General features: G+C 40.0%; 1 protein-coding gene across 13 annotated transcripts in view; it reads right to left on the bottom strand.

Annotated features, from left to right (window-relative positions):
* Window positions 1–17,793, bottom strand: part of LOC109402762 (ras-specific guanine nucleotide-releasing factor 2-like) — an 839,143-nt gene that overhangs the window by 745,832 nt on the left and 75,518 nt on the right. The window lies entirely within an intron of this gene.

The following is a 17,793-nucleotide window of genomic DNA, read 5'->3' as shown; positions in this document are numbered from 1 at the left end:
ATCCTTCGGCGCTGCGCTGGTTTGAAACCATTGGCGTAGTTGGGGGGCGTTCCAGGGGTGCCTGGCACCCCCTACAAAACATTTGGCACCCTCTAGGACAGACATCTTAAATTTAAAACTTAGCACAATAATTCTAATATTTATTAATGGCCCATTTAAATAAAACTTAAGCACACCCAGAATTACTTACTTGTTGTACGTTTTGGCGTATAGGATATTAGTAAGAACAATCAACAAACTTCTCTATGGATTTTTCCAGAAATACCTCTATCTATTTATACAGTGATTTCTCTAGGCTTCCTTATGGATTCCTATCGATTTTTCTTTCATTAAACTTCCCTTAGGATTCTCCAGGCAAAATATATGCAGAGATTGATCCAGCAATTTCTCCTAGGATTTCTTTGAAAATTCTTACTTCAATACTTTTCGGAATTGTTTTAGGGATTCCTCTAAAAACTTTTATTGGGATTCCTTCAGGAATTCCTTGCGGGATTATTCAACGCAATCTTCCTGGGATCCTTTCAGAAGTTTCTCTGGTGATTCTTTCAGAAATTTCTTCAGAGATATAATTCAGAGATTCTTCCAAAAAATTTCCTCCAAGAGCTTATATTGACCTTCCTCCGGGAATTGTGGCTAGGATTCCTCGCAAGCAACTCCTGCTGCGATTCTTGCAGCAATTTCTCTTAGAACTCCTCCAAAAATTCTTACTGTGGTACCTAGTAGAATACCTCTAGGGAAGTTCCAGAAATTCTTCCGGAAAATCTCCCTGGGATTTTTCTAAAAATTCCTTCGGTGATTCTTCCAGAGATGTTTTCAAGGATTTATCCAGGACAGAGTTTCTTTCAGAAATTCCATAGAGGATTTCTCCAAGAACTTCTATTAACCTTCCTCCATAAATTGCAGCTGGAATTCTTCAAGCAATCCCCATTACGACTCCTTCAGAAATACTTGAAGGGAATTCTCCCTGCATACTTACTTGCTGCAATACTTTCGGGAAATCCTCCTGAGATTCCTCCAGAAATTCCTCCTGCGATTCCATCAGGGATTGCTCCACTATACTTCTACCGATTCTTTCAAGGAGAACTGTAGGTATTCCTCCAGGCATTTGTTAGAGGAACTACTTTTAGGATACTCCCGACATTCCTGATTCTACGATTTTTTCTAGAAATTTCTTCTATGAAACCTTCCGGAATTCTAAGAATTCCTCCAGAAAACTGTGGAACTTTAGAAACTATGCTACGGATTCTTCTAGAGCTTCCTCCTGGCTTTTTTGCTGGGATCTTTCCAGGCAAACTTCCTGGAATTCTTGCAGAAATTTCTTTGATTTTTCTACCACTCATTTCTCCAATGACTCATCCAGGAATTCCTTCAGAGATTTTATCCAAGATTCCTCCAGAAATTCCTGCAGAAACTCTCTTTGGCCTTTCTCCAAGAAAACCTCAAACAACTTTTCCTGCGGTTCTTCCAGCAATTCCTCCAGAAATTCTTACTAGAATACGTATAGAAATTCTTCTAGTGATTCCTATGCGAATTTATCCTAGCATTGTGGCTGGGCTCTACCCCATTTGGCATAATGCCATTTGGAATAAAAGCCATTTGGCATAACGGCCATTTGGCATAATGGCCATTTGGCATAACAAATATTATTCACATTCTTACCAAGAAGGCTGTTCTTAGTGTTATGCCAAACGGCATTATGCCAAATTGTCATTATGCCAAATGGCCTTTATGCCAAATGGCATTATGCCAAATGGCGTTATGCCAAATGGCATTATGCCAAATGGGGTAGAGCCTGTGGATGGATTCTTCCGGGAAATCTTCTTGAGATTCTTGAAATTCCTCCTGCGATTCATTCAAGGCCTTCGTTATAAATTCTTCCAAAATACCTTTACTGGTTCTTGCAGGGACTTCTCTAGGTATTCCAAGGCATTTCGTGTATAGTTTCCTCCAGCAATTTCTCCTAGGATTTATGCTGAGATTTCTACAATAATACATCCCAGAATCCTTCTAATAATACTTTCTGAGATTTTTTCTGTGGTTTCTTCAGAAGCTCTCCGGTGATTCCTCCAGGAATTTTTCTTCTTCTTCTGTATGGCTCTACGTTCCCACTGGAACCTGGCTTGCCTCTCTCCAACTTAGTGTTCTTAGAGCACTTCCACAGCTATTAATTGGAGGGCTTTCCTTGCCAGCCATTGCATGAATTTGTATCTTGTGAGGCAAGCACAATGATACACTATGCCCAGGGAGTCGAGAAAATTTGCCCGACCGGAACGGAAATCGAACCCGCCGTCTCCGGATTGGCGATCCATAGCCTTAACCACTAGGCTAACTGGAGACCCCAGGATTTTTTATCCAAGATATCTTATCCGAGGATTCTCTCATAAGCTTCTCATGCTCTTCCTGCATGAATTTCAGCTGGATTTCTCAAGCTATTCCTGCTGTGGTTCTTCCAGTAATTCCCCCTAGGACTCCTCCACTGAAATAGGGAATCGCGCCACTTGGGTGGTGGCTTCTATTTTCGTCTGTTTTCCGCTATAACTCCGTCAAATTTAAACCAATTGACACAAATTTTGGAATGTGGTGAGATAGGTATAGCATCTACCCTGCCCATATTCGCATAGTCGACGTAACCACCATCGACAATGTTAGCATTCACAAACTAATATCTATCGTATGTGCATAATAATGACCAGTTTTATTCAATAGAGCACAAGATCTAATCATTCGTTAGATGTCAACGTGAAAAAAGAGCTCAAACTCTGCATTATTCATCGTAGAAATTTCAAAACTGTGTTGAAAACTGCAGTGGCACTTACGTCAACTATGCGAATATGGGCAGTACCCGTGTACAACATTTCAAATCAATTGATTCAAAATTGACTGAGTTATAGTGGAAAACAGACGAATATAGAAGCCACCGCCCAAGTGGCGCGATACCCTACCTCTCGAAATTCTTCTAGGGATTCTTTTAAGAATTTCTTCAGGGATTCCTCCAAAAACTAGCTAAGATTACTCAAGGCAATTTTCATAGGAGCCTTGTGTTCAAGTGTTTCCAGGACGTTTTTCCGGAAATTTCTCCAAATATTTATCATTGGATTCCTCCAGGAACCCATCATGACTTTCATCCATCAACTCCTTCTGGGATTCCATAAGCGATTCCTGCTACCTCTAATGTTTCAACCATGCCTCCTGGATCTCCTCCAGAAATTCTTATTGTGATACCTGCAGGAATCCCTCTAGGGATTTCTTCTGGGATTCTTCAAGGCAATTTTTCTTAAGGCTCATCCAGGAGATCCTCTAGAGTTTTTATTCATGGATTACTCTAGAAATTAATCATGATATTACTCCTAGAACTCCTATTGTCCATCTTCAAGAAATTCCAGCTGAATAATCCCAATATAAATCTCTTTCGGGATTGGTTGAAATTTCCAGAGAAATCCTACAAGGTACATATTACTAGAAAAATCTCTAGTGAAATCCTTTAGGGATGTGCGGGAAAAACTTGTAATTATTTAGAAGGCACAGAATAGTGCTAATTGACAAATTGAGAGATGGGTGGGATTCGAACCCACGACTCCGTGTTCGCTAGACCGCAGTACGGCAATTTTTTTTGCGAGTTCCTGCGGTAGTATCATTGGAATTGAATTTATTTAATTTCTTTGGATTTTTTTTTATAATTTCAATGGATATTCTTCTGAAATTATTTTAGCAAGTTTTTCAGTTGTTTTTCAATTTTTTCAGGCAATTTTATCGTGATTACTTTTGCAATTCTTTATGATTTAATTCTATTTATGTCTGTTGCTTCCGGAAATTGCTGAATTGGAAATTCAGAAATTCTAAACTGGACTTGCTTGAAGAAAATCCAATGAAATTCACGGAAAACTTCCCGACCAATTCCCAAAAAAAAAAAACTGGAAAAATTTCTGTTGACATAGTAAGCAATCACCTCTGCCCCGAGGGGTTAGTTACACCCTTGACAACCATAGTTGTTATATTTTCCTAACAGTCAGTTCTTGACTAGACTCCGACCAGTGTGGTTGTTAATGAAGTTACTACCGAAATTTATCCGTGTCGCATTCATTCCGAAGCTCCCACTCTAAGAATTTCCATCACAATTACCTTAGAACTTTCAAAGTAGTTGCAAAGGAATTCAAATAAGCATTACCAGTGGAATTATTAAGACTGAAAATATTAGGACTTTTTTTAAAAATTGGCTGAATCCAATCTCCAAATAAATTGCCGAAATATATTCTATAAAAATCTTCACAAACATTCACAACAAAATTTTTGAAGAAATTCTCAAAGAATTTTCCGAAATCATCAAAGGAACTCCTGAATAAAATTTTGAAAGAATTCCAAAAGTAATTCTCGTAGTATCACCGTGACAGAATTTTTTAAGAATCACCAAAGATTTGTTTTTCAAATGAATTCTCGAAGAAAATCTTTAAGAAATTTGCCGAATCAATTCAATCTTTAAGAAATTTGCAAAAAAAAATCAACGCAAGACATATCGGAATTGCCGAAGGTATTCCAAAACTATCTGCTGTAGGAATTCCTTAAATAATTACTGAAGAAATATAGAAGAAATTTTCTGAATAATTTTATTATAATTTTAAGCGATTTATAAAAAACAAAATTCCGAAGAAGTTTTCGAAGGAATTGGCAAAGGAATACCGAATAGCATAGATAACGAAAGTCCAAAAAATCGACGAAAACTCCATAAAAAAAGGAGAATGATTTGCCGGAGACATTTCCAAAAAAAAATGTTAAGAAGTTCCCAGAGTCATTGTCGAATGAATTACCAAAGGCAAGAAAATATCAATAGAATTGTTGACATTAACAAAACAATGCTTGAAAGACTGCTGAAAAAATTGGCGAAGGAACTCCCGAGAAAACATTTCAGAGGATTTGCCAATGAAATTAAAGCCAAATAAACTCGTAATAGAATTGAAGAAGAAATTTTCAAAGTGATTGCCGATAAAATTTTCAAAAGATGCGTGAAAGGTGTTTAGTATCAATTTCTTAACATATTTAATACCAAATAAATTCTTAAAGAAATTGCCGAAAGGGATCCAAAGATATTACCGAAGAAATTTGACAAAACCAAAGGAATTACTGAGAGATTTGCAAAAGAAGTCTTAAATGAAAAAAATTGCAAAACAATTTCCAAAATACAAATCCCATCTCCATGTATTAAACGCAATCAAGTTATCAAGTTTCCAAACCTCACATCAGTACAATGGTTTGGATTTTTCAAAAAAAAAAATGCTGTTTTTTAAAATATAGCGCGTTTAAATTTCCGTTCTATTTTTTTCCGCGACGCAGTATACCATTATACTAAGAAATTGACGGTGGATCGATATTTCCTGTTACAAAAATAGCAAAACAACCTAGAAGCCTCTGGAACTGGCACCCCTAGGCACCCCCTAGGAAAAAAATCCTAGATACGCCAATGTTTGAAACGTGAAGCTGAGACTCGTTAATAATTCATGCGATACAATTGATGGAGGGAGGCTAACAATTCAAACGGCTCTTTGATGAAGGTGGATTCTCCGCTAGTAAACAATTCGTGCAGAGAGGGATCGGATAGGGTTAAGAGGCGATATAGTTCAAACGACTTCTTCTATGTCTATTCATGACCTTTGTATTGTGTCACTCAGTAGCATTGCAATTGTTTCGTTGTTTCCATGCTATATGAAAATAATGCCAGTCATCTGCAACTTTTATTCAACTTAAAAGAGGAAAATCCATCCGAGTGATTTGCGGTCACAGTGTGAAAAGGCACTTTTCAGCTGTGTCATTTTTTGAGAAGAGAAAGCTGCATAGAATCTGGTATATCGTGACCGGCTGTCCGGTTTGCAGATGCCATTTTACTCGTTTACTAGAGGGTTTCCACTACAGTCACTATATATACAGTAGCCTGGTACACGGCTTATATGGGAAAATATAAAAAATGTAAAAACTCCAAAAATTTACTTCTTCAAAGAAAAATCCTTAATAATAAATCGTTGAATGATTTCTATAGATAACTTCACGAGGATTCAGACCTCCGAAGACCGCAAAGCGATGTGACATTCGTGGAAAAAGTTATCAAGCCCTACCCGATCGAAAAAATGACGTGATTTTATTATTTATTGTTATTCCTTACATGTTAAACAGCGTTAGCATGCCATTCGGTTTTCAATGAATAACTTTTTCCACATGCCTTAGATCTCTTTGCGGTCTTCAGAGGGTTTGTTCATCGTAAAATTTCCAACAGATATTATTCATCGATACATTTTTAGGGGTTGAGGGGCAACCTGTGGCGATTTTTATTTGAGAAAATGATTTTCCCCATACTAAATTGTATGAAAACTAAAAACGGCTCGCGCTAAAATATAATTGCTCCGATCGAGCTGAAATTTTGCACAGTTGATATGGGGCCAAAAAGGAACTCAAAAAGTTTACAGGAGTAAAATGTTTTTTTGTGTCCCACGCTAATATACAGTCTGGCGGATAGAACTATCAGAGCCAATTGAGCTTGATATTTCGAAAGAGCTTGAATGCAAGGGGAGTATTGTATCCGTAAAGATAATAGATTTGTGTTCTGGAAACACGATGTCTGTCGACAGCTTGAGTTTTTTCTAGTGTTGGCAGGATATACTCCAGTTGCCAGTTCTTAGGATTTTGTATTCGCCAGACTGTTTACATATTTAGTGACTGTAGTTTTCACTAATTGAGCATTTTCAGTTCAACGCACGAATCGCGTGGACGCGACCTTTTTTAATTGCAATGAAATTTTGCCCATGTGTGATGTACTATCCGAAAATGTTTTTCATCGAATAAGTGTAATCAGTTTTGGACCTATTCATTCCGCCCTATTTTGCTTATCCTTTGACAAAGGGTAATTTTGCTTAGAGGGTTCGAAAAGTCGGTACAAGATATATTTCATGTAATTTATTTTGCAATTCATTACAATTATTCACCTGACTATTGAAAAGCGTGTATAAAGAAAACCAATTTTCTACTTTCAAAAATTATAACTTGATAACGGTTTGTTGTATTGAAATGATACCTTCACAAATGTTTCAAAATATTTGAAGTAATTAATTCTATGTAAGATGTCAGAATTTAAATTTTTCAAAAACTTTAAATTTGATTTTTTATTAGAAATTTCATGTTTTAAAATTAAGAATAATGAAATGATTATAACTCTTTTTCCTAGATTTTTTTTCGATCAATTTATAAAACTACTGGCAACACTGCTATGTAATATATATGGTTGACTGAAGCTTCGCATTTGACGTTATTTGTTGCTCTTAATTATTAGTTTTCGATTGATCTTCGATTCATTCTAACACTTACAGAATTTTGGAACTGCAATTAACCCATATCCGCCCAGCGTCCTATAAATAGGACAGTCCTTTTGATGTGAATATCTCTAGAATTATGCAAAAATTTAGAATACTTTCTTCAGAGAAGATGTTCTCCACACCCATAGTTTGCTCATAATGGACAATATAGTTTGTGACTGGTTCACTAGGTGGCGTAAACGATGCTGCAAAGGATGCATATTTTCACGAATTATGAGCTTCATTTGCAATGCGAAAAAAAAATATTTCCCTGGAATCTTGACAATGGTTGATAATTTATAGTTCATTTCTTCGGCAGAGTTGATAAAGCCTGTATCCGCAATAATCGGGACACAGAAATGTGGTTGTAACTCTGCAACAGATACATTAAAATTGCTCAAATTTTGCCTGATAATATCTTAAGATGTTTGATTCCCAGCCCCGGCACTTGCAATTTTTCGTCAGTTGCTCTTCCCCCGAGAGCGGCTGGCACTGACCCACTTCTGAGCCCCTTGGCTCAAACGGACCCGGATACCTGGACATCGGCGAACTGCTACTCATAACGGACCCCCAATCGGACTGGAAAGGAACAACGGCCATCCATCATCCTTGTGCTCATCCTTCTACCATGTATAGAGTAGAAAAGTGAAAGCAGCAGAAAGGCAACCAGTTAAAGTAGAATAGAATATACATCTAGGCGTTGCACAAAAATGTAAATGCAGCTGTCAATTGAAATCGCTCACGTAGTGCCCTAGTGGACAATAGAGCTGTAATTAGGTTAAGTGATTAAGAATAAAAAAAAATATCTTAAGATGTGTTCATTCCACCTGCAAAATTTCATGTGAATCGGTGAAGTACCTTTTGTTGTAGCAATGAAACAGTAGAACACGAGCAATTGAATTTTGTACAGCCCCTGGTTTAGCTTATCAGTGCTGTAACTTTTGAATTTGATTAAGGAAATGACTGAAATTTTGAACACAAACCTCTCAATCTACTTTACTTGCACAGGCAAAATATCAAAAAAATCGATGCACTATCAACAATTTTGTAGTCGAAACATATATTGGGACTGACCGGGATTTTAGCCCCTCAGACAACAATTAGTGAGTAGCCCTTGTTGTATCGATTGTATTGTTGAAAGTGCTACACCAATAATCATCAAATTTTGCAGGCATAATATACACAAAATCAACTACCTTCTGTGAAAATTTCATGGAAATTGGCAGAGACATTCAAAAGTTATGAATGGGCAAACATCGAACATGAAAAACATGAAACATTTTCACTAACACTATCCCCTATCAACACCATTTACTTTCAATCCAAATGATAAAAGTTGATGAAATTTTGCAAGAAAGTGTCTCTATAAGTATCATAACTGCACACGAAATTTCATAATTATCCTCACAGAACCTTGAATTGCAGCTGAAAAAAAACCATCTAGTATGCGAATGAAAATGGGTGATGATTGTACAAAATCTTAAAAACCACGTCTGTTTGTTTCTCATCCACAGCTAAAAGTAATGTATCGATTTTTATGAAATTTTGCTCAAATAATAAACATACATCAAAGAATTCTCAGTTAATTTTTGGCCAATTTTTATTGATCCAGTACAGAGTTACTGCCGTACTTCTACGTCCCAATTATTGCGGATACAGGCTTTAATCAATACATACGAAAGTCGATGTACACTCCCGTTCAAAAGTTTGGGGTCACCCCCTCAAAAACATGTCATTTTTTAGGACCATATCTCCGCCAATTTGCGTCCGATTTCAAACCCCTACGTTTTATTCAAAAGCTAATAAGTCAAAGAAACTTTAAACATGATTTAAAAGAAACTTTTTCAAAAAATTTTGTATGTAAACTTAACCCAAAGTTGCCAAATTTTCTAAAAAATGAATATAAACTTACGGCAGTGTCGCTGGAAGTTGGGTCGACCAAATTTTAAGATGAGAGCGGTAATATAACCCATTTTCTATTACCTTTCAACTGCTTTTTATAGAACTTAGCTAAAAAATCTAGAAAAAAAGTTATTAAGTAAATTAATCCTTGATGTCATCGACCAAAAGTTTGGGGTCACCCCTCAAAATGCCGTATCGGCCAAAAGTTTGAGGTCACTATCGTAAAACATGGAGAAGTGATTTTGTGATATCTTTGTCATCTTTCATTCATTTTTAATTCTTCTTGGCTTATTTGAAACAAAATGAATGATACTTACTGCATAGATATTGAACCACACATATTTGTTGAAATTTACATATTAAAACTTAACGTAAAGATGCCTCATTTTTTGAAGCGTGGTAAAATGTGCTAACTTTACATAACATTTTTATATACAAAAATCGTTAAATACGTTAAGTAGAAGACATCAAACGTGAATTTAGTTAATTATCTTTGAAATGAGCCAAAAATAATCAAAATTGAACTATAGATGACGAAGCCCATATAGCCGAGGCGGTAAACGCACGGGTATTCAGCATGACCATGCTGAGGGTGACGGGTTCGATTCCCGGTCGGTCCAGGATCTTTTCGTAAAGGAAATTTCCTTGACTTCCTTGGGCATAGAGTATCTTCGTGCCTGCCACACGATATACGCATGCAAAATGGTCATTGGCAGAGGAAGCTCTCAGTTAATAACTGTGGAAGTGCTCATAGAACACTAAGCTGAGTAGCAGGCTTTGTCCCATTGAGGACGTTACGCCAAGAAGAGGAGGAGGATGACGAAGATATCACCAAATCACTTTTTCATGTTTTACGAAAGTGACCCCAAACTTTTGGCCAATACATCATATTGAGGGGTGACCCCAAACTTTTGGTCGATGACATCAAGGATTAATTTACTTAATAACTTTTATTCTAGACTTTTTAGCTAAGTTTTGTAAAAAGCAGTTGAAAGCTAATAGAAAATGGGTCATATTACCGCTCTCATCTTAAAATTTGATCTACCCAACTTCCAGCAACACTGCCGTTAGTTTATATTCATTTTTTAGAAAATTTGGCAACTTTGGGTTAAGTTTACATACAATTTTTTTTGAAAAAGTTTCTTTTAAAGCATGTTCAAAGTTTCTTTCACTTATTATCTTTTGAATGAAACTTAGGGTTTTGAAATCGGACGCAAATTGGCGGAGATATGGGCCTAAAAAAATGACATGTTTTTGAGGGGGTGACCCTAAACTTTTGAACGGGAGTGTATGTATGATTGTATGTTTATATGCTTGTATGTTTAATGTTTATATGTTTGCATGTTTGTCTATTTGTATGTTTATATGTATGTACGTATGTATGCCGGAACATATGCATAACTCAGGAATGCGTCAAGAAATTTCAATCAAATTTGGCATACACATTCCTTAGGATGTGGAGGTGGTGGTAGTAGGGGTATTGGAATTCAAGATGCCGGCTTAGGCTCCAAGATGGCGGCTTAGGTTGCAAGATGGCGGTCAAAACTCCAGAATATATGCCTTTTAACGGTAATGCTGCTTCGGATACTATGCAATATGGGTATCTATCGATCGGGTTAACTCAAAAATGAATATGCGACGCCATTTTAAAATGCAAGATGGCAGACCATATCTACGATGGCGGCCACGAAATAGTAGTTTGAGCAATATGGGTATTTATTGATCGGGCTTGATGAGTAGAAGTAAAAAATCGATATTGGACGCCATTTTGAAATCCAATATGACGGACCATATCCAAGATGACGGCCACAGAATGGTAGTTTGAGCTATGATACCATGCAATATGGGTATCTATCGATCGGGCTTAAAAAGACACGGACACGTTGAATGCTTCCAGTGAGCTTTTCGCTCTTTGAAGGAAGCACGACTCTAGACAACGGACTAGCATGCAACGCCCAGTGGCACAGCCGAAAACTTTTCCTGACAGCTGCGGCGGGAATCAAACCCGCGCTCCTCAGCACGATGCGACTAAGAGCTTGGTGACCCTAGCCGCACGACCACGGAGCCGCACACAATGAGTAGAAGTCAAAAATCAGTATTTAATTCTATTTTGAAATCCAAAGTGCCGGGTCATACCCAAAATTGCGGCAACGGAATGATTGTTTGAGTTATGACAATATGCAATATGGGTATTTATCGATCGGGCTTCATGAGTAGAAGTCAAAAATCGATATTTGACTCTATTTAGAAATCTAAGATGGCGGACTATATCCAAGATGGTGGGCACGGAAAGGTAGTTTGAGCTGTGATATCATGCAATATGGGAATCTATCTATCGAGCTTTATGAGAAAAAGGTTAGAGGGTAATGGTAGTTGGTAGGGTAGCAGGTAGGGCAAACGGTGGAGCAGACGGTCGAGTAGAGGGTTTGGGTGAAGGATAGAGTAGAGGGAGTGGAGTAGAAGGTTATAGTAGAGGATAGGGTAGACGGTTGGGAAGAGGGTAGGATAGAGAGTAAGGATTGAGTAGACTAGAGGGTACGGTAAAGGATAGGGCAGTGGTTATGGTAAAGAATAGGGTAGAGAGTAGGGCAGATGGTAGGGTTGAAGGTTGTGTTAGAGCGAAGGATAAAGGGTTGGAATAGAGAGCAAAGAAGACAGTAAGGTAGAGGCTAGAGTGTAGGGGGAAGAATTGAGATGAGATTGGATAAGCTGAGGAACAAAATGGACTTGCGATTGGAAGCTCGGTACGTTGAACTACAGATCTCCCAACTTCATCGGGAGTACCCGCATACTCGCCGATATACTGAAGGACCGCTGGTTCGGTATCGTAGCGCTGCAGGAGGTGTGTTTGACAGAATCCATGGTGCGAACGTTTAGAGGTCATCATACCATCCACCAGAGCTGCGGCAACACACACGAGCTGGGAACAGCTTTCATCGTGATGGGTGATATACAGAGGCGTAAGATCGGTTGGTGGCCGATCGACGAAGGAATATGCAGGTTGAGGATTAAGGGCCGATTCTTCAACATCAGCATAATAAACGGGCACAGCCCTCACTTCGGAAGCACTCATGATGACAAAGACGCATTTTACGCGCAGCTTGAACGCGACGCCCAGGTAGGCCAGGAGGAGGAATTCAGACTGACGACTGGAGAGTTCAGCGCCCACCAGCCAACCAACGAACATGGCGTACGCCTCATCAATTTCACCGCCTCGAAGAACATGACCATTCGTAACACCTTCTTCCAGCACAGCCTCCCTTAACGTTACACCTGGAAATCACCACAGCAAACGGAATCGCAAATCGACCACGTTCTGGTTGATGGACGGCACTTCTGCGACATTATCGACGTCAGAACCTTTATCGTGGCGCTAATATTGACTCTGATCACCACCTGATGATGTTAAACTACGCTCGAAACTCTTCGTTTCTAACAATGTACAGTACCGGTGGCCGCCCCGGTACGATCTAGTGTAAAGCGACTGAATTAAGGAGATGTCGCCACCGCATACGCGCAGAATCTCGAGGCAGCATTGCCGGAAGAGGGTGTGCTCGGTGTGGCTCCTCTGGGGGACTACTGGGTACAGTCAAAGCAGCAATCAACAACGCAGCCGAGAGCATTATTGGAGTCGACGATTCGATTGGTTAGACGAGGAGTACAGAGCGGTTGTGGAGGAGAAGAACGCAGCGCTAGTGGTAATGCTGCAGCCTGGAACCCGACAGAATGTGGCGCGATACAGACAGAAGCCGAAGCACTAAACCCACCTCTTCTGGTAAAAAAAAGCGCCGCCATAATGAAGCGGAGTGTGGAGAAATGGAACTGCTGTGCCGTTTACAAGAAACTCAACGCATCCCGCAAAGGCCTCGCGCCACAAGCCGAAATCTGCAGGGATAAGGACGGGAGCCTCCTGACGGACAAACGCGAAGTTATCGAAAGGTGGAGGCAGCACTTCGATGAGCACCTAAATACCGAAGAGAATGTAGGTAAGGAGGATCAAGGGAGTGGAGGAAATGACTATGTTGGTGCTGCAGAAAACGGGAACGAATCAACTCTCACGCTGAGTGAAGTTATGCCATCATCGCAGCTCATCAAGATGGGCCCGGAAAAGTTGGCCTCCTAGTCTGCACCGGTTAGTAGTCAAGATCTGTGAAATCGAACAGCTACCGGAGGAGTGAAAGGAATGGATAATCTGTTCCGTTCACAAGAAAGGCGACAAGTTAATGTGTGAAAACTTTCGAGCGATCACAGCTAACCTTCGCGGTACGTTGGGCCTGCCCGTCGTGCGACCCTTTTTCGCCACTGCTGCTTGAGGGCGGTTGCGAGCTCCTCTGCGTCGGTGATCTCATTAAGGTTTTTATACTGCAGAGGCGTCTCCGCCGTCAGGTCTCTCACCTGCACCCTCTCACCCAGTACCTCTTGGAGTAGTGCCTTTGTAGGAGGTTCCCTTTTTGGCCACCTCCTTCTTCAGTACTAGCATCATCTCTCCGGTCCTGGTGCGCCGGATGCTTTTTACATCCGCGATCAGCGGTGAGAGACGATTTTCGCCCCACCTAGCCCTCAGCAATCCTGTATAAGTGTTTGCCTCGGGTTTGAAAGCTTGATTTGATTGATTAAAAGAACAGCACATGAAGAAACCTTGGAGAAAATTATAAAAATATTGTTTTTACTTGGGATGCCAATATTCTCCCGCTGACACTCGGATGCTTCTAACTTGTAGAACGGACGCATTAGTGCACAAGTAATCCCCTTTTCCTGACATTAACTCGCTAATCTAGGATTATGAGCTTACCTTCTTGATAGCTACGGGTTTTGCATTGGCAATTCTTCCGCATGTAGTGCTAAATAGCTAGTTTCAATCGCGAGTCTTCACCGTGGGTGTTATTTTCCAATGGCCACCCACCCAGCAGATATGCAGTTTTTAACCTGGTCTTTCACCTCCCCAGTTGGTGGGAATAGCCTGTTTGTTGTGCGGTACATGAGTAGTTTACAATGAGAGACCCATGACTTTTAATTGTTTTTCACACAATCCATGGCGCGATGTAACGTTATTATCAATTGTGAAAATATTGACTACCTATAATCCCTTAATCCACACAATTACCTCCAATTAACTTTGTTCCTTCAATCTGACATATTGCAGCACAGCTCTCTATTATGTTGCACTTCCTGTTTCCCGTCGATGATTCCGTCTGCTCCAGAGCAAATCCTCCTCACCCTCGTTATCGGGTAATTTATCAAGTGGTGTGCTTCAATCCGTACTGAATTATTATCATCCGATTCAGGTGCTGTTACACGAGGTGCAAGTACCTGTTTGCGTGTTTACTGGCTGCCGAGAGTTGAAATCAAGCGATCACCATTAAGCACATCATTAACACGAACGTTTCCTTAGACCCGACGGGTGACGGCGGATCGTCCGGTGACTGTGACGGACGGCGACTATGTCGAATGGATTTCACCTCCATTCCATCTTAGTTTAGCTTCCTTGGGGTCAGTCAGTCCGGTTTGTGACCGTTGGTTGGGAGACTAATGTAGCAACAGACGTTGCTGCTCCTTGTGGGTACGATACGGTGCTGTCTGGCATTCGTTCTATGAAATGGAAGAAATGAGCTACCGGCTGTAAAACCCTCTCGACTTTGGTCGTTGCCAGCAGATGGGAGACAGACAAATGACTTGGTCCAAATGGCTGCGCTGTGGAGCCAGGTCGTTAATGGTTCTATGATGTTGGAAGATTATGGCGCTCTTTAGCAGGTACACAGTTGCCAACGAAACGGCAAATCATTAGTGTTTGAACCACTATTTATTATTAAGGTGAAACTGAAAGCAATTCCTTGTTTTTTTTTTAGTATTAAACAGCAGACAGATGTCATTCGACTGTTTGCTATAATAACAAATATTTGGCCAAACAAGCCCAACAAATAACCAACACAACGTAAATCGTGGCAACCTTGGATAAACGTCAGACTACAATAACAAAAATTAATATAGGGTACGTATGCCATATTCATCCTATTCGAAAACAAGCGATTACGGCACCGATTGATTCCGTTCTTTTTGTTTTCATGGGTGCTCACTTCTAACAAAAAATACAAAAATAAGAAATTAAACAAACAGCGCTTCAATCCTTTGTTTTTCATAGGATGAAATTGTGAGCCACATGCTTAATAAGGGAACCAATACCTTATTTGTCCGTCTAATGGAGCATAGAAAGTGTGACCATGATACAGCCGCTGTAAATCAATGGAGGCGCATGGTAGTCTAGGCATATAAGAGTTTTATTCTTGAACTGGCAGCTAACTGAACTTGAAAAACTTTACGGCAAACGGCACCGGGCCCATTGCGCAAAAGTGGCATTATTTACAAAACTGCAGACACATAACTTTTGAAAGAAGAAAAAGACATCTCTAATTTTTTGATATGTTATGTAAATGTCTCAGCTTTCAATTGATGCAAAAACTTGAAAATCGGTGGTTGCCATCATGGTGAGAAAAAAGTTTTGGTTTAAAAATCCAAGATGGCGGACAACATCAATATGGTCGACCCAACTTTTTATAAATGAAGGGCCCAGATTAGGGCAGTTCAGAATTCAAATATGTTAAAAATTTAAAGCTCCCATATGTTCATTGCAATCTTTGGTGCAAAACTAGAGTCCTGTCAAATTTTCAGCCATTTCGGTGGTGATTTTATGGTGGCCCAAAAGCAAAATAGGTTTATATGGGAATTAATATGGAGAATTTTCGACAAAGATTATCCACGCTGTAGAACATTAACACATGGATAAAGTCATAGGGTCAAAGTCAAATTGAATTCTTCAGATATCAATGATGAATGTTGCCGAAGACCGCAACTCGTTTCGACTCACCAAAAAGAAGTTAATCCATATTCATCCATGCATGCTTGAACAGAAGACCACAGCTCGACCGACACGCTTGACACGCAATCATAGTATGCGTGTTAGCTTCCTTCACACCTTGCAGGACATCGTGTATGAAGATGCGCATTCGAGTGAGAATTTGTTAAATATCTTTTTTGCCGATTGTCGAAATAAGTTCCGGTCTTCGGCAACATTCATCATTGAGATCTGAAGAATTCATTTTGGCTTTGGCCCTATGACTTTAGCCATGTGTTAATGTTCTTCAGCGTGGAATCTTTGTCGTAAATTCTCTACAACGCGGAGAACTTTTTTTGAAAATTCTCCATAGTAATTCCCATATAAACCTATTTTGCTCTTGGGCCACCATTAAATCACTACCGAAATGGCCAAAAATTTGACAGGACTCTAGTTTTGCACTAAAGATTGTAATGAACATATGGGAGCTTCGAATTTTTTAACATGTTTGATTTCTGAACTGCCCTAGCCCAGATGCATGATCATTTTGTCGATTTTGAGCTGAGCATATCACAAAATTCTTTAGATTTCAAGCTTTCAGGAACTTTTTTATGTTTGTTTTAACGATAAATAGAAAAATAACAATCAATCGGAGAAAATTGGGTCGATTTTGCAAATCCATACATTTTGTATAGGATGAAAAATTGTTGAAGAACTTTAAACCTCATTTACTCGAAAGCGGATTCTATCCCCATTGCTTCTATCCCCCTCAATTGTATATAGAAGCTCTATCTTTCCTCTTCCCAATAACATTTCGTTTTGAGGTGGTTTAAGGCGAAACTTTCGAGTTATAACGGTTTAAATGAGCCATTCCACTCGGTCCATGGCAGTTTGTCTCCAGTTCCGCACTCTGCGTAGGGTCCGCAGATCGTCCTCCACTTGGTCGACCCACCTAGCTTGCTGCGCTCCACGTCTTCTTGTACCGGTCGGATGACTCTCGAGAACCATTTCCGTCGGGTTGCTATCCGACATCCTGATGACGTAACCCGCCCACCGTAGCCTTCCGTTTTTCGCGGTATGGTCGATGGTTGGTTCTCTCAGCAGCTGATGTAGTTCGTGGTTCATTCGCCTTCTCCAAGTCCCGTCTTCCATCTGCATTCCACCGTAGATGGTACGCAACACCTTCCGTTCGAAAACTCCAAGGGCGCGTTGGTCCTCTGCACGTAGGGTCCATGTTTCGTGCCCATAGAGAACCACCAATATAATAAGCGTTTTGTAGATAGTTAGTTAACTTCGTGTTACGGCAAACTTTATTCGATCGTAGAGTTCTGCGAAGTCCAAAGTAAGCACGATTTCCTGCCACAATGCGCCTCTGAATTTCTCTGCTGGTGTTGTTGTCGGCGGTCACCAGTGAGCCCAAGTACACGAATCTTCAACCGCCTCGATTTCATCACCGTCGATATAAATTCGGGGTGGCGGGCGCGGTGATTTCTCCCTGGAGCCCTTTGCCATCATGTACTTTGTCTTCGACATTAATGTGTAATCCGATTCGCCTGGCTTCACTCTTTAGTCGGATGTACGTTTCCGCCATCGTCTCAAATTTACGAGCAATAATATCAATATCATCAGCGAAACCAAGCAACTGAACGGACTTCGTGAAAATCGTACCACTCGTGTTAATCCCCGCTCTTCTTGTTACACCCTCTAACGCAATGTTGAACATCAAGCACG

This window comes from Aedes albopictus, chromosome 3 (genome assembly GCF_035046485.1).
Source record: "Aedes albopictus strain Foshan chromosome 3, AalbF5, whole genome shotgun sequence".
NCBI lineage: Eukaryota > Metazoa > Arthropoda > Insecta > Diptera > Culicidae > Aedes > Aedes albopictus.
Note: the sequence above shows the minus strand (reverse complement) of the source record. Positions and strands in the feature narration are given on the sequence as shown.